Source organism: Castor canadensis, chromosome 3 (genome assembly GCF_047511655.1).
Source record: "Castor canadensis chromosome 3, mCasCan1.hap1v2, whole genome shotgun sequence".
Classification (NCBI taxonomy): domain Eukaryota; kingdom Metazoa; phylum Chordata; class Mammalia; order Rodentia; family Castoridae; genus Castor; species Castor canadensis.
Window position 1 is genome coordinate 65026319 of NC_133388.1, and position 22238 is coordinate 65048556.

The 22238-nt window shown below is 36.3% G+C and overlaps 1 long non-coding RNA gene across 2 annotated transcripts in view; it reads right to left on the reverse strand.

Annotated features, from left to right (window-relative positions):
* Window positions 1-22238, reverse strand: part of LOC141421589 (uncharacterized) — a 123470-nt gene that overhangs the window by 24755 nt on the left and 76477 nt on the right. The window lies entirely within an intron of this gene.

Here is a 22238-nt window from a genome sequence, read left to right on the forward strand (position 1 = left end):
ACTAAAGGACTTAATTCCAAATGCAAGAAGGCTTCAACCATGGTTTACAATAATGGTTCCATAGACTAGAGAAGTTAACACTACCACTTAACCATTTGTACCTCTTCATACCTCTGAATCAATAGGCAAAGAAGGAAATCCCTGCACTGGCTTAGCTGAATGATTCTGATTACCCCAAAGTACATTGAGCCACGACTCCTCAATGGAGTTAATAAAGTGTATATCTCTAGGACAAAAGATCCTTTAAGACAACTCAGTGTCAACATATCTTGGGATTAAAGTCAATGGAAAATTATAGCAACCCAATTCAGGCAGAGCTATTAATGGCCCAGAATCTTCAGAAATGAAGGTTTGGGTCATTTGGTGAAATTAAGAGCAATGCTGTCTGTGGTGCTTTTTCATAGCAAAAGGAATACAGATTGTATAATGGAAGAAGATAATTATACCTACCACTTAAAATCATATTATATTATAGAAATAAGGCATAGAATTGTCATGAATTATATTGTTCTTATTTTTCATGAATGTATGTAGAAAATATCTTTATTCTCTTCTATTATCTCCTTATTACATAGGCTATATTGACTTTATATCATATTATGTAAGTGTTGCTAACATCATAGTAAAAATTCTGCTCAATTCATAATGGAATTAAGTCCCAATAAAGTTATTATAATTTGAAAATATTATAGCCTTAAGTTTTACTTAATATACTCATCTACAACGCATGATACCTTAGTGGCACAGTTCCTCATTGATTATTGATTGATAAGCCTCATGATCATACAACTGACTGGAAGCTTTGGCTCCATATCATTGCCCAACATCACAGAAAAAGATCATAACACATACTGCTAGCCCAGGGAAAGATCAAACTTCAAAATTTGAAGTATGATTTTTATTGAATGTGTATCATTTTCATATGATCATACAGTCAAACTACTGCAGGCTAGTGACCATTTATATTGAAGTTACAGAATCTGAAGAAGGGTGAACATCACCTAAATACTTCTCATCCTTATCTGTGAAGATCATAGGTGAATTTTCAATTCTATGGTGAATCATGTTAAGTGGATGCATAACTTGTTATTTTAAAAAAATTAGAAAACCTGAGCTAAAAATGCATTAAGCAAAGTTTAAAATGTGACAGTATGTATCAATAACAGGATATATCAAACAGAAAAAATAATTAATGAGTTCAAAGATAGGCTCTTTGAAAATACAAATTCAGAGAAGAGAAAAGAATGAAGAGGAATAAGGAAATCTTATGGGGGGTGGGGACAAGCCAATCTCCCAAAAGAGCTGCTAGCACTGAGCAGAGATTGGGAGAGGCACAAAGACTGAGAGCGGGGATGGAGTGACAAGCCAACCTCCCAAAGCTGGGCAGGTGGTGGATCCAGAAGCTGATCTTGTTTGACAGAGGGCATCATTCAAAACTGAACTGTACCACTTTGCTGGGGGATGAGCTGACCAAACAGAGCTGAAGCTGAAGGGCAACAGAGCTGCTGCCTGGAGAAAACAACAACAGCTCTGAAGACCCTGCATGAACTGGCAGTCTTACTTCACCTCACAATTGCAAATAACCTTGTAGACAGAAGGACCAAATACCACTCACAAGCCAGTTCCATGTTGAGACCACATCAAAGTGTCTGCTTGTACACCAATAATAGCATTGGAAACCTACTGAATAACTCCAGAATTTTCACCAGGAGACTGAATTTCTTATTGTTCCTACACTTGGTGCTTTTTACTGTGGCTTTTTATTTGCTTGTTTGTTTTGGTCATTTTTGTGTGGAGGGTGGGTGTTTTTCTGTATTATTAACTTCACTATCATTATTTTATTTTCCCTATTCTTACTTTACTTTCCCTCCTTCTCCTCTGCTACAATCTGTTGTTCTCCTTCCCAACTACTCTTTCTGCCCCTGCTCATCCACTCTCTCCCCTTTTCTGTACCTCCCCCTGCTATCCACCCCCAACCTGTCACCACACCACCCCTCCCTCCTACATACTCACTATCTGCTGACTAGCATACTGTACCAGCTATACAGAACCCCAGCCCCCTGCAATCCCTGACACAAGCACCTTCTACTGCAACAACAGAAATAAACCCAAACACGCAAAAAGGCCACAAAACCCAGCAGCCCTCATACCTCTCCCCCCACCAACCAACCCCTTTTCCCACCCTCCTTTTTAGTTCCATCTTTACCAATTCCCAAAATTTCTATATCTAGCCTAATAACCATTATCCCTCCTCCAAATCCCCAGTATTTATAGATAGTATTACCAAAGGGTTTTCTATATAATATGTAAACAACTGGTCTGGCATTGAACCTGTGATTTTGTTATTGCTAAATTATACCTCCAGGTCAGGGACAGAAAAAGCACAACAACCTAGCTAACAACCAAGTAAGTCACAACATAAAATTAAATCAAGGGAAAGAAAGCACACAATTCAAACCACCAACAAGCCTATCAAGTGGAGCAATGAGAAGAAGAAGAAGAAGGGATGGAAACCCCTCTCCTTAAAATAATAGGAAATGAAGAAAATGGATACCCAATTCCTGACAAACAAAACAGTGATAAATGTCACTAAGGAGCCCAGTGATGCCAACAAAAAACCCTCAAAGAAGAAATATTGCAAGAAATCACTGAGAAATCCCTGGAGAAGATACTAGACATTGTGAACCAGAGAATGTACAAAATGCACTCAAGAAATTTCAAGACACCAAAAATAAAGAACATGAGAAGACACAGAAACAAATAAATGAACTCAGAGAGAACTTCAACAAACAATAAAGTGAAACAAAGCACACTATAAAAAGAGAAATACATGAATTAAAAATGCAACACAAAATATAAAAGAGTATTTGTATAAAGATATGGAAAACCTCAGAAAAAAGAATCAAAAAGAAATCCTGGGGAAAAAAAAGGTCCCTTTAGTCAAACAAAATACACAGTGGAAGGCTAGGCTACACCAGCAGACTAGAACAAGTGGAAGACTGAATCTCAGAGCTCAAAGACGAAATAGAAATTAAAGAAAAAAACACAACCAACATGGGTTGTAACACATGTGTACACAAAAGCAATGCTAGGAATATTTCTGTATAGCTATCCTTAACTCAACTAGCAAAAACGTTTTGCCTTCCTTATTATGCTTATGTCTTTTCTTCAACAAAATTAGTGATAAGAGCAGAACAAGACCTGCCTGGAACTGAGGGGGGGGCAGGGTGAGAGAGGGGAGCAGGGTGGAGAAATGACCCAAACAATGTATGCACATGTGAATAAATTAATAATTTTTTTTAAATAAAGTGGTTAGGACAAAGAAAGAAAAAAACAGAAGAAATCTTAGTCAAACAACACAAGACGTGTGGATGGAATATGCAAAAACTCAGCAACTCCATCGAAAGACCAAACCTCAGAATCATGGTCATTGAAGGAAAAGAGGTGTAAGCCAAAGGGATACATAGTACATTCAATAAAATAATAGTATGAAATTTCCCAAATCTCAAGAAAGGTTTGACAATTCAGGTACAGGAAGCCTCTATGACACAAAACAGACTTGAGCAAAATAGAACATCCCCATGGCTTATTATCATTAAAACTACAAGCACGAGAATAGAGAAAGAATATTAAAGACTGTAAGAGAGAAAAAACAAAAATGTACAAAGATAAACCCACCAAAATACAAGCAGATTTTTCAATGGAAACCTTAAAAGCAAGAAGGGCATGGAATGAGGTATTTCAGGCACTGAATGAAAATAACTTCAGCTCTAGGATTTTCTACCAAGCAAAACTATCATTCAAAATTGACCAAGCAATAAAAATCTGCAACAATAAATAGAAGCTAAAACAATATATGACCACCAAGCCACCACTACAGAAGATTCTACAAAGAATTCTGCACACAGAAGATGAAAGCAAGCAAAACCATGAGAGGATAGTAAGTATCAAACCACAGGAAAAGAAAAGTTAAGTACAGAGTAGCATTAATTCAACTGCACACAATCAAATCCTTAAACAACAATAACAACAAAAACAACTAAATATACATGCACCCAATGTCAGTGCACCCAATTTCATCAAACATACACTAAAGGACTTAAAATACATATAGACTGCAACACACTGCTAGTGGGAGACTTGAATACCCCTCTATCACCAGTAGATCTGTCATCAAGACAAAAAAATCAACAAAGAAATGCTAGACTTAAATGACACCATAGATCAAATGGACCTAACTGATATCTACTGAATATTTTATCTGGCAGCAGAACAATATACATTCTTCTAAGCAGCCCATGGAACTGACTCCAAGTAGACTGTATCTTATGGCACAAAGCAAGCATCAAAAAATGTAAGAAAATTGAAATAATCCCTTGCATTCTATCTGATCACAATGCAATAAAACTAGAACTCAATGACAAAAGCAACAGCAGAAAATACACAAATAATTGAATGCTGAATAACACACTGCTAAATGATCAGTACATCATTGAAGAAATAAGAGACAAAACTAAGATTCCTGGAATTTAATGAAAATGAAAACACAACCTATCGGAACCTATGGGACACAGCAAAGGCAGTCCTAAGGGAAAAGTTTATATCCATGAGTGCATATATTAAATGGACAGAAAGATCTCACATAAATAACCTAATGCTATATCTCAAACTCACAGAAAAACAAGAGCAAGCAGAACCCAGAAAAAGCAGGAGAGAAATTTTAAAAAAGAGCCAAAATTAATGAAATAGAGGCCAAAAAAAAAAAAATCAATGAAACAAAAAGTTGGTTCTTTAAAAAAAAAAAACAAGATTGACAAACCCCTGGCAAATCTGACTAAAATGAGGAGTGAAAAGACCCAAATTAGTAAAATCAGAAATGAAAATGGAGAGAAAACAACAAACACAAAGGAAATACCGGGAATTATCAGAGACTGCTTTGATAATCTATATTCCAATAAATTGGAAAATCTTGAAGAAATGGACAAATTTCTTCTTTCTTATCACAATCCAAAACTGAATCAAGAGAATATTTAACCACCTAAACAGATCTATAACACTTATTGAAATTGAAGCAGCAATAGGGTCTCCCTAAATAGAAAAATCCAGGATCTTGAGGATTCTTAGCTGAATTCTACCAGACCTTCAAAGAAGAACTAATACCAGAACTCCTTAAACTTTTCTATGAAATAGAAAAAGAAGGAACACTGCCTTAGTAATTCTATGAATCCAACATTACATTCATCCCCAAACTGGAAAAAGACACATTCGAAAAGGAGAGCTACACTCTAATCTCCTTAATGAACATCAATGCAAAAATCCTCAATAAAATAACAGCAAGCCAAATCCAACAACATATCAGCAAGATGTTTCACCATGACCAAGTCAGCTTTATACAAAGGATGCAGTTATAGTTCAACATACACAAATCACTAAATGTAATTCAGCACATTAACACAAGCAGAGACAAAAACCACTTGATCATATCAATAGATGCAGAAAAAGCCTTTGATAAGAGTCAACACCACTTCATGATAAAAGCTCTAAGAAAACTAGGAATAGAAGGAATGTACCTCAACCTTATAAAGGCTGTACATGACAAACCTATAGCCAACATCATACTTAATGGGGAAAAACAGAAACCATTCCCCTAAACTCAGGAATGAGACAAGGGTGCCCACTATCCCCACTCCTATTCAATATAGTTCTGGAATTCCTAGACAGAGCAATTAGGCAAGAAGAAGAAATAAAAGGAAACAAACAGGTAAAGAAACTGTCAAAATATCCATATTTGAGGACATCATGATCCTATATCTTAAAGACCCAAAAAACTCTACCCAAAAACTCCTAGACACCATAAACAGCTTCAGCAAAGTAGAAGGATAAAAAATCAACTTATAAAAATCAGTAGTCTTTCTATATACAAACAAGGAACAAATTGAGAAAGAATATATGAGAAAAACTCCATTTACAATAGCCTCAAAAAAATCAAATATCTAGTAATAAACTTTAAAAAGAATGTAAATACACCCTACAAGAAGAACTACAAACCATTGAAGGAAGAGATTGAGAAGACTACAGATGATAGGAAGATCTCCCATGCTTATGGATTGGCAGAATCAACATAGTAAAAATGGCTATACTACTAAAAGCAATCTCCATGTTCAATGCAATTCTCATAAAAATCCCAATGACATTCATCACAGAGATTGGAAAATCAACCCTAAAGTTTATTTGGACACACAAAAGATTGCAAATACCCAAGGCAGTACTGAGCAAAAAGAGAAATCCTGGAGGTATCACAATACCTGACTCCAAACTATACTACCAGAAGCATAACAATAAAAACAGCTTGGTAGTGGCACAAAAACAGATATGAAGACCAGTGGAACAGAATAGAGGACCCAGATACGAATCCACACAACTATACCCATCTTATTTTTGACAAAGGCACCAAAAACATACGATGGAAAAAAGAGAGCCTCTTCAACAAATGTTGCTGTGAAAAGTGGTTATCTGCCTGCAGAAAACTGAAACTAGATCCATGCCTGTCATCCTATACTAGTATCAACTCAAAGTGGATTAAGGACCTTAATTTCAGACACAAAACCTTACAGTTAGTACACAAAAGAGTGGGGGATACCTTGGAAGCAATAGGAATAGGCAAAGACTTCATTAGTAGAACTCCAGCAGCCCAGCAACTAAGAGAAAGGATGGACAAATGGAACTACATGAAATTAAAAAGCTTCTGCACAAAAAAAGAATTGGTCTCTAAACTGAAGAGACCACCCAAGAGTGGGAGAAAATATTTTCTAGCCATACATCAGACAAAAGACTGATAACCAGAATATACAGGAAGCTCAAAAAACTAAATTCCCCCAAAATTAAGGAACCAATAAAGAATTGGGCAATTGAAATAAACAGAACTTTGTCAAAGGAAGAAGTTCTAATGCTCCTCCCCAAAAAAATAAAACACATAGAAAATGCTCACCATCCTTAGCAATAAAGGAAATGCATATCAAAACCACACTAACTTTCCACCGCACTCCTGTTAGGATAGCTAGTATCAAGAACAGAAACAACAACAAATGTTGGTGAGGATGCAGGGGAAAAAGGAGCACTTATACCCTGCTGGTGGAAATTTAAGCTAGTAAAAGCAGTTTGAAAAACAATATGGAGGCTTCTTGAAAAACTAAACATAGATCTGCCATGTGATCTAGCAATACCACAATACCACTCCTAGGGATGTACTTGAAGGAATATGACTCAGGTTATTACAAAGGCACCTGCACACCCATGTTTATTGCAGCACTAGTCACAGTACCCAAGCTATGGAAACAGCCAAGATGCCCCACTACACAGGAATGGATTAAGAAAATGTGATATTTATACACAATACAAGTTTATTCAGCCACAAAGAAGAATGAAATTTTGTCATTCACAAGTAAATGGATAGATCTGTGTTACATTATCTTAAGTGAAGTTAGCCAGGCTTAGAGGGCCAAAAATCACATGTTTTATCTTATATGTGGATTATAAACTTAAAACAAATTTAGCAATATAATTGGACATAGGTCACAAGCTAAGGGGAGAACATGCATGGGAGGAATAAGGAAACAGAAGGAAACCTAAAACTTGAATGTGGTTGATGTGCTCACAATAGAAGAATGAACACAGTAATCTTAAACTGGCAGAAGCCACTATGTAAAGGGGACCAAGAAGTAGTGAAGAGGTCTGGTAGAGATGAACCAATGTGGGTTGCAGTACACAAGTGCATGGAAGCAGTGCTAAGAATCTCTCTGTATAGCTATCTTTATCTCAAGCTAGCAAAAACACTATGTCTTTTCTATTATCTCTTATGTTTCTCTTCTCCAAAATCAGATAACAAGAGGGTAGAACAGGTTCTGCTAGAAGTTGAGGGGGGGAGGAACACAGCCCAATCAATGTATACACATGTGAGTAAGTGTAAAAAATGATAAAATATAAATAAATAAACAAAACCCTATGGGAACTTTAAGACAGTATTATAAGAGTAAATATTTAGGTTATTGGGGTTCAAGAGGGACATAAGCATGCCAAAGGGGTACAAAGCTTATTCAAAGACATCACAGAAAATTTCCCAAGATAGGGATAAGATTCAAATCCTTTCACATATAGAGCAGTCAATGGCCACGAGTCAGATTTAATTCAACATCTTATAATCAAGTTCTCAAAGGTGAAAGATAAAGAGAAGGTTCCAGACTGCAAAATAAATGAACAAATAGCACATTAGGGTGTCCCAATTCAACTGGCAGCAGACTTCTCAGAAAAATTTTACAGGCCAGAAGAGAACATCATGAGATTTTCATAAAGCTGAGGAAAAACAGAAATGGTACCAATCAAGAATATTGTGTCCCATGAAGCTGCCCCTTGGGAATGTAAGAGAAATGAGGGCTTTCAAACAGACAAACAAAAGCTGAGAGAATCTATTTCCACCTGAGCCATTCTATTGGAATGCTAAAGGTAGTCCTTCATTCTGAAACAGACACTAGAAGATATGAAACTCACAGTTAAAGAGCAACTGTACAGACAAAATCAAAATGTTGTACTAAGTGTAAATGTGGGTCATAAACCTTTTGTATCTTCAGCATAAAGACTAAAATTCAAAGGGCTGTGCATGGTGTTAAACACCTGTAATACCAGCTACTCAAGAAGCAGAGATCAGGAGAATTGTGGTTCAAGGCCAACTCTAGGCAAAAAGTTAATGAGACAATAAGATAGGCATGTCAGTATATGTAATTCCAGCTAAGCAGGAGGCATAGGTAGGATGATTGCAGCTCAAGGCAATTCCTGGGCAAAATGTGAAACCATTTGAAATAATAAATAAAGCAAAAGTGACCTGGGGGTGTGACTGTAGTGATAGAGCACATAGCTCTACCACTAGCAAGCCAGCAAGCCACAAAGCCCTAAGATCAAACTCCAGTACTACTAAAAAAAAAGACAATAAAATCAATTATAAAAACTAACAACTATATTAATATAATAGAGATAGGCAAATATAGAATGATTACAATGGAACACCAAAATTTAAAAGTGGGGGGATTGTTGAGAAAGTACCATTTTTATTAGTTTTATTCTGTTTCTTTCATTTTGTTTCCTTATCTTTATATTTATTTAAGTTGTTTTTGTCCAATATAGGTTATTATAATAAAAAGATATTTTTCAAAAACCTCACCATAATTACAAAGCAAAATCTATAATATATAAACCAAAAGTAATAATTTAAAAGTCAAAACACAGTACTAGAGTAAATCATTGAACCACTAAGGAAGATTACAAAAGAGTAAGGATGAAGAAAGGAAGAAGCTGAAATTAGAAAATAAGTTATAATGGTGGCTTGATAGCTGTATATTGTTTTAGTTTCTGCTTATTGTGGAAGACTTTTATTGTTCCATCTATTTTGAATGATAGTTTTGCTGGATAGAGTATCCTAGGATTGAAGTTATTTTCATTTAGTGCTTGGAAGACCTCACTCCATTCTCTTCTTGCTTTAAAGGTTTCTGTTGAGAAGTCTGCTGTGATTTTGATGGTTTTACTTTTGTATGTTATTTGTTTTTTCTCTCTTATAGCCTTCAATATTCTTTCACTAGTCTCTGTACTTATTGTTTTAATGATAATATGTTGTAGGGTACTTCTATTTTGGTCAGGTCTGTTTGGTGTTCTGGAGACTTCCTGTATCTGAATGGGCATAGTTTTCTCTAGATTTGGGAAATTTTCTGTTATTATTTTGTTGAATATATTACAAATTCCTTTTGCTTACACCTCTTCTCCTTCTTCAATGCCCATGGTTCTCAGGTTTGGTCTTTTGATAGAGTTGGTGAGTTCTTGCATTTTCTTTTCAGAGGTCTTGAGTTGTTTAACTAATAGTTCTTTAGTTCTTCCTTCAAATACCCTTTCATCTTCAAGTTCTGAGATTCTGCTTCTGTTTGTTCTATTCTGCTGGAATGGCCTTCCATTTTGTTTTGTATTTTTGTTTCATTCTTTTTTCTGAGGTTTTCCATATCATGGGTTATTTCTTCTTTAGTAATGTCAATTTTTGCCCTTAATTCATTTATCTCTCTATATATGGTGATCTCAGTTTCAGTTTGGTGTTTATTTAGGGCTTCTATGATTTCATTTATTTGTTTCTGAGTTTTCTCATCTTGTTTATTTTTGTTGTCTTGGAGTTTCTTGAGTGCCGCCTGTACACTTTGGTTGACCATGTCTAGTAACACCTCTATGAAATTCTCATTAATTACTTGCAGGATCTCTTCTTTCAGGGGGTTATTTTGGGCTTCATTGGGTTCCTTGGTATAGTTTATCTTTGGTTTGTTGGAGTCTGGATCTGGGCATCCATTTTCTTCATTTCTCTCTAAATCCTGAATTACTTTATTTTTGGGAGGAGAGTGGTTTCCTTACCTTTTTCTTCTTCCCATATTTCCATTAGGTACCATTTCTATCCCTGGACTGTGTGTAATTTAGTATTAGCTGGGTAACAATATTAATACTAACAAAACCAAGAGAGAAAGATAAAAAAGAGGAAGGAGAAAGAGAGGGAAAGATAAAAGGAAGAGAGAAGAGAAGAAAAGAGATAAAAAAAGAAACAAAAATTGGGAGAGATGGTGGGTGATCAAACAGCAAACCAGGCAGCAAATCCCTTAAAGAAGGAAAAAAAAATCTCCAGTTTTGGAATAGTAGAATTCAAGTCTTAGTTTTTCTGATGTTACTCCTTTAGCATCCAGACCTGTCTGTGTGTGTCTCTTAGGCAGGTTTGGACCTCTCTTGTGGCCAGTGGCAGGTGGGTGGGATCCCAGGGGCCTACAGGTGGAGGCCTTTAGTAGAGGTGAACTAGTGGGCCCTTGGAGCATGGGTCTGGCATGCCTGAAGGGTGCAGGCTGGCAGAGTGGAGATCCTGCATGTCTGTGGATTTCCAGCTTGGAAGGCTTTAAGACCAGCTAGGCAGGTCTGTACAAGAGTGAATGGTGCAGCCCAGCAGAGATTGTGGAGGCCTGTGCAGTCTTTGGGGGTGTGACCTGGCAGAGTGGAGATTGTGCAGGCCTGTGCAGGCCTGAGGGTGTGGTCCAGTGGAGATCTTGAATGTCTGTGGATCCCCAGTTTGGCAGTCCTTAAGGGATCATCTGGTGGAGATTGTGCAGGTCTGAGGGGTTGGAGTTTGGGGTAGCACAGCCCTGGTGGGGCTAAAGAGCAGGACTGGAGGATCATAGATCCCACGGCATGCAGACCAGTGGTTCTGTGGGCCTATAGGGTGGGGTTTGGTGTGCAGTGCTGGCTGTTCTTTTAGTATATTGTGGCATCGAGAAGCCTTCCATGAGCTAAGGGTTCAGAGTGCTGATGTTTCAGCTTTCTCTGGTCTTTACCTCAGTAAAGCATGTCTCCAGCCTCTCAGCAAAATCTCTGAACCACCAAATCACCAATACAAAAGATTCTCCAAAGATTTCTGCACACAGAAAATGAAAGCAAACAAAACCATGAAAGGGCAGGCAATATCAAACCACAGGAGAAGAAAAGGCAAGAAAGTAGAGAGTAACATTTATTCAGCTACACACAATCAAGCCCTTAATCAACAAAGACAACTACATGACAGGGATCACCACATACTTATAAAATACTAACACTGAATGTTAATGGACTAAACTTCCCCATTAAAGGACACCAATTGGCAAATTGGATTAAAAAGGAAGATCCAACAATCTGCTGCATACAAGAGACCCATCTCACCAACAGAAATAAGCACTGGCTGAGAGTAAAAGGCTAGAAGAAGATTTACCAAGCCAATGGTCCCTAAAAATAGTCAGGGGTAGCAATACTTATCTCAGACAAAGTAGACTTCAAACTTACATTGATCAAATGAGATAAATAAGTACACTCCATACTAATAAAATGAGAAATACACAAAAAGGAAATAACAACTATCAACTTATATGCACCCAATGTTAATGCACCCAATTTCATCAATCATACTCTGAAGGACCGAAAAACATATATAAACTCCAACACAGTGGTAGTGGAAGACTTTAATAACTGCCTATCACCAATAGATAGGTCAGCCAAACAAAAAATCAATAAAGAAATTCTAGAACTAAATCACACCATACATCAAATGGACCTAGCTGATGTCTACAGAATATTTCATCCAACTTCTGCACCATATGCATTCTTCTCAGCAGCCCATGCAAATTTCTCCAAAATTGATCATACTTCAGGGAACAAAGCAAGATTCAGGAAATATAAGAAACTAGAAATAATCCCAAGCATTCTGTCTGACCACATGCATTATTAAAACTAGAAATCAGCAACAAAAACAGCAGTAAAATCACACAAACAATTGGAAGCTGAACAACACATTGCTCAATGATGAATGGGTCATTGATGAAATAAAAGAGGAAATTAAAAGGTTCCTGGAAGTTAATGAAAATGAAAACATGACCTACCAGGACAGCAAAGGCAGTCCTAAGAGGAAAGTTTATACCCATGAGTGCATATATTAAAAGGACAGAAAGACCTCAAATCAATGACCTAACACTATAGCTCAAACTCCTAGAAAAACAAGAACAAGCAAATCCCAAAACAAGCAGGAGGAAAGAAATAATTAAAATAAGGGCTGAAATCAATGAAATAGAAAACAAAACAAAACAAAAAAATGCAAAAAATCAATGAAACAAAAAGCTGGTTCTTTCAAAAAATAAATCAGATGACAGACCCCTGGTAAACTTGACTGAAATGAGGAGGGAAAAAATTGAAAACAGCAAAATCAAAAATGCAAAAGGAGAGAAAATATCAAACACCATGAAAATCCAGGAAATCATCAGAGACTACTTTGAGAGCCTATACTCTAATAAATTTGAAAATCTTGAAGAAATGGACAGATTTCTAGAAACTTACAACCACCCAAAACTGAACCAAGAGGATATTAATCACCTGAAAAGATCTATAACACAAAAAGAAATTGAAGCTGCCATCAAGAATCTCCCAAAAAAGAAAAGTCCAGGACCTGATGGATACACTACTGAATTCTATCAGATGATTAAAGAAGAACTAATACCAACTCTCCTTAAACTGTTTCATGAAATGGAAAGGGAAGGAACACTAACTCATTTTATGAAGCCAATATTACTCTCATCCCAAAACCAGACAAAGACCCCTCCAAAAAGGAGAACTACAGGCCAATTTCCTTAATGAATATCAATGCAAAATTCCTCATAAAATAATGGCAAAATGAATCCAACAACACATCAGAAAGATCATGCACCATGACCAAGTAGGCTTCATCCCAGGTATGCAGGGGTGTTCGACATATGCAAATCAATAAATGTAATAGCACTTCAATAGAAGCAAAGACAAAAACCACTTGATCATCTCATTAGATGCAGAAAAAGCCTTTGACAAGATCCAACACCACTTCATGATAAAAGCTCTAAGAAAACTAGGAATAGAAGGAATGTACCTCAACATTATAAAAGCTATATATGACAAACCTACAGCCAACATCATACTTAACAGTGAAAAACTGACACCATTTCCCCTAAAATCAGGAATGTGACAAGGGTGCCCACTATCTCCACTCCTACTCAAAATAGTACTGGAATTTCTAGCCAGAGCAATTAGGCAAGAAGAAGAAATAAAAGGAATACAAATAGGTAAAGAAACTGTCAAAATATCCCTATTTGCAGTCGATATGGTCCTATACCTTAAAGACCCAAAAATCGCTAGCGAAAAACTCTTAGACACCATAAGCAGCTACAGTAAGGTGGCAGGATACTAAATCAACTTTCAAAAATCATTAGCTTTTCTATACACCAACAATGAACGAAAAGAGAAGGACTATATGGAAATAATTCAATTCATAGTAGCCTCAAAAAAAAAAAATCAAATACCTAGGAGTAAATTTAACAAAGGATGTGAATGACCTCTACAAGGAGAATTACAAACTCCTGAAGGAAGAGATCGAGGAAGACTACAGAAGATAGAATGATCTCCTGTGCTCCTGGATTGGTAGGATCAACATAGTAAAAACGGCTATACTACCAAATGCAATCTACATGTTTAATGCAATTCCCATCAAAATCCCAATGACATTCATCACAGACATTGAAAAATATACCCTATATTTCATTTCGAAACACAAGAGACCATGAAAAGCCAAGGCAATACTCAGCAAAAAGAGCAATGTGGAGGAATCACAATACCTGATTTCAAACTATATTACAAAGCAATAGCGATTAAAAACAGCATGGTACTGGCACAAAAACAGACATGAAGACCAGTGGAACAGAATAGAGGACCTAGATATGAATCCACACAACTATCCCCACCTCATTTTTGACAAAGTTCCAAAAATATACGATGGATAAAAGATAGCCTGTTCAACAAACGTTGCTGGGAAAAGTAGTTACCTCTCTGCAAGAAACTGAAACTAGATCCATGTCAATCACCCTGCACTAGTATCAACTCAAAATGGATCAAGGACCTAAATATCAGGCCTGAAATTCTGAAGTTACTACAGGAAGGAGAGGAAGCACTCTGGAACTTATAGGTATAGGCAAAGACTTCCTCAATAGAACCCCAGTACCCCAGCAACTAAGAGAAAATGATGGACAAATGGCACTTCATAAAATTAAAAAGCTTCTGCACAACAAGAGAAATTGTCTCTAAACTGAAAAGACCACCCAAAGAGTAGGAGAAAATATTTGTCAGCTATACATCAGACAAGGGACTGATAACCAGAATATACAGGGAACTTAAGAAACTAAACTCTCCCAAAATCAATGAACCAATAAAGAAATGGTCAACTGAACTAAACAGAACTTTCTCAAAAGAAGAAATTCAAATGGCCAAAAGACACATGAAAAAATGCTCACCATCTCTGTCCATAATGGAAATGCAAACCAAAATCACACTAAGATTCCACCTCACCCCTGTTAGAATAGCCATCATCCAAAACACCACCAACAACAGGTACTGGGGAGGATGTGGGGAAAAAGGAACCCTAATCCACGGCTGGTGGGAGTGTGAGCTGGTGCAACCACTCTAGAAAAACTTGGAGGCTTCTTAAAAATCTAAACATAGACCTGCCATATGATCCAGCAATCCCACTCCTGGGGATATACCCAAAGGAATGCAACACAGGTTACTCTAGATACACCAGCATACCCATGTTTATTGCAGCACTATTCAAAATAGCCAAGTTATGGAAACTACCAAGATGCCCCACTACTGATGAATGGATTAAGATAATGTAGTTCTTGTAGACAATGGAATTTCACTCAGCCATGAAGAAGAATGAAATCTTATTGTTTGCAGGTAAATGGCTGGAACTAGAGAACATCATTCTTGTTGAGGTCAGCCAGGCTCAGAAGACCAAAAATCATATATGTTCTCCCTCATATGCAGAGCTTAGATCTAGGACAAATGCAGCAATGTGGTTGGACTTGGATCACATGACAAGGGGAAAGCACATACAGGAGATATAGGAAAACATGAAAGCATTTAATGTCCCCACTCCAGAGGAACTAATACAGAAACTTTAAAACAACAGTGGTTATCATGAGCAGGGAATCAGGAACCAATGTAAAGATCAGTTAGAGTTGAATCAACATGGGTCATAACACATGGATACACGAAATCAATGTTAGGAATCTCTCTGTATAGCTATCCTTAACTCAACTAACAAAAACACTTTGTCTTCCTTATTATGCTTATTCTTTTCTTCAACAAAATTAGTGATAAGAGTGGAACAAGACCTGCCTGGAACTGAGGGGAGGTGGGGAGGGGGGAATGGTGGGGGAGGGGCAGGGTAGAGAAATGACCCAAACAATGTGTGAACATGTGAATAAATGAACAAAAATAAATAAATATATATATAAATGAAATAGAGATTTTCTACCCCTCCAAAAAAAAAGGAAAAATAAGTTATAGAATAGTTGTAGTAAGATGTTCCCTGGCAATAATTACCCTTAATGTAAGTGTATTAAATTTTCCAATTAAAAGAGTAAGTGGATATAAACATAAAATCTAATTATATGTTGTTCAAAAGAAATTCACTTCATGTCTAAAAACACACATGCACTGAAAGTGAAGAGAGAGAATAGAATATTCCATGCAAATTGAATCCAAAAGAATCATCCGTAGTCATACTTAAATCAGATAAAATAGACTCTGAATTAAAGACAGGAAAAACAGAAAATGAATGATAAAGGATTCAGTTCAGCAAGAGGAAGTAAGTTTCTGAGTTTATATGCACCCAGTATCAAAGCACACAAATACTAATTGCCCTAAAAGGAGAGTTAGACTCCATTGTTATAATATTTAGACTCCAATATTATATATCCTTCTTTCCACAATACATAGATCACATGGACAGAAGAAATAGTTGAGTCAAATTGTGTCCTAGAACAAATGGGCCTAATGGATACCTACAGATCAGTACAGGTAAGAGTCGAAGGCCTTTACTGAAAAAAAAAAGGGAATCTCACCATGAACAGGAAATGATGCTTTCAGACTGGTTCACACTTGACCTATTACAGCAGTTCTTCCCTGAGTCTCTAGTTTACTAGCCTGCTCTACATATTTTGGATTTGTCAACCTTCATAATTCTATAACTTAATTTCTTAAAATTCTCTCTCTGTCTCTCTTCCTATAAACACACATGAACTTACTCCTGCATGCATGCATGTGCAAGCATTATTGATTCTGTTTTCCTTGGAGAAGCCTGGCTAATACTGGAGATTGTTCCTACTCTCTGTTTTATGAATGAAGAAATAAGTAGATGAGAGTAAGTTACTGATTTATTTCCAATTACCTGTTTCATGTCCAAAAAAATCCACACCAAAATAGAGCAGGATTCTTTAGGATTCCAATTTTTTTTTGGTTCTGCTACCATTGAGTAGAATATTACTCTACCACTACTTTTGAAAAACTGTTCATTTTTCCTTTAAAATTCAGCTCAGAATACATCGTGAGACCTGGTCTCAAAAAAAGAAAAAAAGAAACCTCAGTTCAACAATACCCCCATTATCATTCTCACGCCATAGTTCAGTCTGGATTGTTTGCCGTTACTACAGATGTTCCAAGATATCTGCTGCAGCCATTATTAGACTAAATTCTAATAACCTTTTTCACTATTGGTGTCCTTGTGTGTGTGTTACAATCTCTTCTGAATTAGAAAATGTTTCCTTATTATCCCCATGCTTATGTTATTATATTATATAGGAAATCATTCTTATGAATTGCTGAATGAAAATAAATTTAGAACATGATTTCATTTATTTTACAGCTCTGTATTCTAATTATACTGGTGACAATACAATACCCTTCCATTCTTGTTATTAATGGCCTTCTAGATAATATTCATGTGTTTTATTCTACTATCAGTGAAGTACTACTAGGCTTTATTCTAGGATGAGAATAAAGACTTTATGCTCCAAGCTCTTTTGTCTCCAAACCCTGTTATTATGGGTGAACCTGAGTCAAACAGTTCACATTTTTCAGAAGCAAACAGCAAAAATCCCAAAGTACCTACTGGATTAAATAAATATCAATGAGATCTAATCATATTTCTGATGTAAGGATGGATGAAATTGCTTGAACTATCTGAGTCTAATCATAGCTACACACTAATCTGGCTATATTCCAATATTGGCTGGGATTTATGAAACAGGGTGTTATTTACTTGGCTACCTGGTCAGATCAGTTTATTCTATTGTAAAATAATTCTGTTTCCCACATGGCCTTGCTATCACAACAGTGTTAATGTTCCTTGAATGTTTATTCTGTGAAGTGGAAGGGGGAGGTTGGAGAGAAAAGGGTAGGAGAATGAATATACTACAAATAATGTATATGCAATGTGAGTGCAAAAGTGATAACTGTTGAAAGTATTCCAGGAATGGGTGGGGGGGCGGGATAGCAGTGGAAGGGGGGTAATTCAAGTATGATATATTTGATACCTTGTAAGAACCTTGTAAGAATGTTACAATGTACTCATTCCCAGAACAAAAATAAAAAACAAAAGTTTAAAAGTGAAAGGCACAGTCTGTCTTCACTCAGATTTCTCCTAAAAATAAAAAAATTAGGTTTCAATGTTGTACAAATATACCAGCTATGCTTTCAGAATACATCTTAACACTTGCATTAGATATTAATGCATGACAGTCCCACTAAGTTCTGGAAGCCAAATCATCAGCTAGTTACCATTAGAATTTTTCACAAAAGGATACCTGCAATTAAGTAAATTGTACTTCCCCTATACAGCTTAGAGAGTGATGGGTATCATCCCTCCCTTCTGCTCAGTTACTGGAAAATCTTTTGGATGAGATAAAGAAGCAATTAGTTTATTCTCTTCTTCTTTCCCTTATAATCAGGAATCTGGGTTCTGAATAATTCTGACCAACAACATGTATTACAATCAAATTAGTTGCTACACTGAAGTTATTATCTTTTAGCAATAATACAGATTTTTCAATATTACAAAACTATAAGAAAAACCTACTGGCATTATACTACTAACAAATATAAAATATTATGAAATTGTATAGTACATAAATTAAATGCGCATTATTACTGACTTGGTTGAATATGATTGTCAGATGTCTTTTCTCCGCAACTAAACAATTGCCATGAAGGGCAGTAAAACCTTGCAATTTCCCAAATAAGATATGGCTGTTCTGCCTCGATGTCTCTCCATGTGCATTCTATTGGTAAGAATGAACTTGGGTTTTACTGATATTCTGATTGTCCTTTGAAATGAGCATTGCATTTTATAGGTGCCAGTTCCCAGCTCAACTTGCTGACAAGTTAGGTCAGCATCTTTTGATATATGCTCTGCTGACACTCAAAGTTTCCCTTTTTGGGGACTTGCTATGGGCTTTGCAAGCCTCTAGTCACTACTTCATCTCACAGTAAGCTTCCTTTTAAACACTTTTGTTTGTACATTAGTTGTACAAGGGGGAGGGGTTCATTGTGGCATTTCCATATGTGCTTATAATGTACCTTGATTAGACTTGCCCTCTTCATCATTCTACCATATCCTCCCATTCCCCCTTCTTAATAAATTTCAACTAGATTCATTCTTCTATTTTCAAAGGGGTATATAATGTACATGGACCAGGTTCATCAATAAGCTTCTTTAAGGCAAAGGACTGTGTTGTATCCACCTCAATCCATGAATAAATACCCAGTTTCTGTGTTTTTACTACCTAAAATTGCATTCTAAAAAGCTTTTTTCTATAGTATACCAAAAATCCATAGCATACCTAAAAATCAACACAATATCTTCAATAGAGAGAAGTGCCCACTATGTGATATAGGTGTTTGGGTGCTGAATTTATTTAATTTCATCCTAATATGGCTTGATATAGAGGAGCTCATGTATGTAACATGCAATTACCATTATTTTAAAATAAAAAATAGGTAAGAGCTAATCCAACTGAAGCGTTCGTAGTTTTACTGACATGACAAGTGTTTTAAATTCTAACTCTCTACTTCAGATGTTAAGAGCCATTCTAGTCCTGTATAAGATTTGTCAAAGAATTAGAGAAAAGCCTAATGCAGCTACATGATAAGTGCTCTTAATCTCATTTTCATAAGTTTAAGAACTTAAAATAATTCTTTAAATCTTCCTACAAGGTAGCAGAAATAAAAAGAATATAGTATTTTAAAATAAAATAAAAATGTTATTGCCATTTAAACAAAGAGCAACATTTCAAATAGCCAATTCCATGATTGTAATTTTCTGTAAACTTGACCACATTTTATTGAAAGATCAATATACAGAGGCAATGCATAAACAAATGCCAAGGTAGTTGCTGAATTTAAATAACCCAAAGTATACTTATTCTTGGGAATAAATATTTTTCAGAGTCCAACAGACAAATATGCAAATGTAAAGTTGCTAATTCCGATTAACACTGTGTACTCATTCAACGTCTACAACATTCATGCCCCTCAAAGTAGCTGAGCTACCCGAAGTTAATTGAAATTTGAAAGGATATTTGATTTTTGTTAAAACAGTTTCACAAAAAGTAAACTTAAATTATTTCATTTGATTTGGAAGGAAGGACTATACATTTTTATTTTGGAATGCTTTTATATTGACTGAAAAGTTGAGAAGATAGTGCAAAGAGTTACCATAAACCCTAAAACCCACTTTTGCATGTTGGTAACATCTTCCATTACTGTGGTTCATTTATATCTCTATCATAACTAATGGACCAATACTGGTACATCATTATTATTATATAAAATCTATAATTTATTCACATGTCCTTAATTTTTGCTGTCTTTGTTCTATAAAAATGTCTCATTTAAGATTACATGTTACATTTAGTTGTCATGGGTTTTTTGGGGTTTTTTTTTTTTGACTCCTCTTGATTATGACAGCTTCCCAGATGATTTTTGCTTTTGATGACTTAAGGTGTTTAGGAATATTGGTCAAGCATTGTGCACAATATTCCTCAAGAAGGCATTGCTTAATGTTTCTCTCATGATTAGCCTGGGTTATATATTGAAGGTAGGAAGACCACAGAGGTAAGCTGTGATTTTCATCACATCATATCAAGGGTATATTCCATCAGCACAATTTATCACTGTTGATATTGACCTTGATCACATATTTGACAGGCTTTTCCACCATAAATTATACCAGTGGAACAGAATAGAGGACCTAGATATGAAGCCACACAACTATAACCAACTTGTCTTTGACAAAGGAGCTAAAAATATACGATGGAGAAATAGCAGCCTCTTCAACAAAAACTGCTGGGAAAACTGGTTAGCAGTCTGCAAAATACTGAAACTAGATCCATGTATATCACCCTATACCAAGATTAACTCAAAATGGATCAAGGATCTTAATATCAGACCACAAACTCTAAAGTTAATACAGAAAAGAGTAGGAACTACTCTGGAGTTAGTAGGTATAGGTAAGAACTTTCTCAACGAAACCCCAGCAGCACAGCAACTAAGAGATAGCATAGATAAATGGGACTTTATAAAGCTAAAAAGCTTCTGTTCATCAAAAGAAATGGTCTCTAAACTGAAGAGAACACCCACAGAGTGGGAGAAAATATTTGCCAGCTACACATCAGACAAAGGACTGATAATCAGAATACATAGGGAACTTAAAAAACTAAATTCTCCCCAAACTAATGAACCAATAAAGAAATGGGCAAGTGAACTAAACAGAACTTTCTCAAAAGAAGAAATTCAAATGCCAAAAAACACATGAAAAAACGCTCACCATCTCTAGCAATAAAGGAAATGCAAATTAAAACCACACTAAGATTCCACCTCACCCGTTAGAATAGTCATCACTAGCAACACCACGAACAACAGCTGTTGGTGAGGATGCAGGGAAAGAGGAACCCTCTTACACTGTTGGTGGGAATGTAGACTAGTACAACCACTCTGGAAAAAAAAATGGAGGCTACTTAAAAAGCTAAACATTGATTTACCATTTGATCCAGCAATACCACTCTTGGGGATATACCCAAAAGCCTGTGACACAGGTTACTCCAGAGGCACCTGCACACCCATGTTTATTGCAGCACTATTCACAATAGTGAAGTTATGGAAACAGCCAAGATGCCCCAGCACTGACGAATGGATTAAGAAAATGTGGTATCTATATACAGTGGAATTTTATGCAGCCATGAAGAAGAACGAAATGTTATCATTTGCTGGTAAATGGATGGAATTGGAGAACATCATTCTGAGTGAGGTTAGCCTGGCCCAAAAGACCAAAAATCGTATGTTCTCCCTCATATGCAGACATTAGATCAAGGGCAAACACAACAAGGGGATTGGACTTTGAGCACATGATAAAAGTGAGAGCACACAAGGGAGGGGTGAGGATAGGTAAGACACCTAAAAAATTAGCTAGCATTTGTTGCCCTTAACGCAGAGAAACTAAAGCAGATACCTTAAATGCAACTGAGGCCAATAGGAAAAGGGGACCAGGAACTAGAGAAAAGGTTAGATCAAAAAGAATTAACCTAGAAGGTAACACCCACGCACAGGAAATCAATGTGAGTCAATGCCCTGTATAGGTATCCTTATCTCAACCAGCAAAAACCCTTGTTCCTTCCTATTATTGCTTATACTATCTCTTCAACAAAATTAGAGATAAGGGCAAAATAGTTTCTGCCAGGTATTGAGGGGGTGAGGGGGAGAGGGAGGAGGTGGAGTGGGTGTAAGGGAGGCGGTGGGGG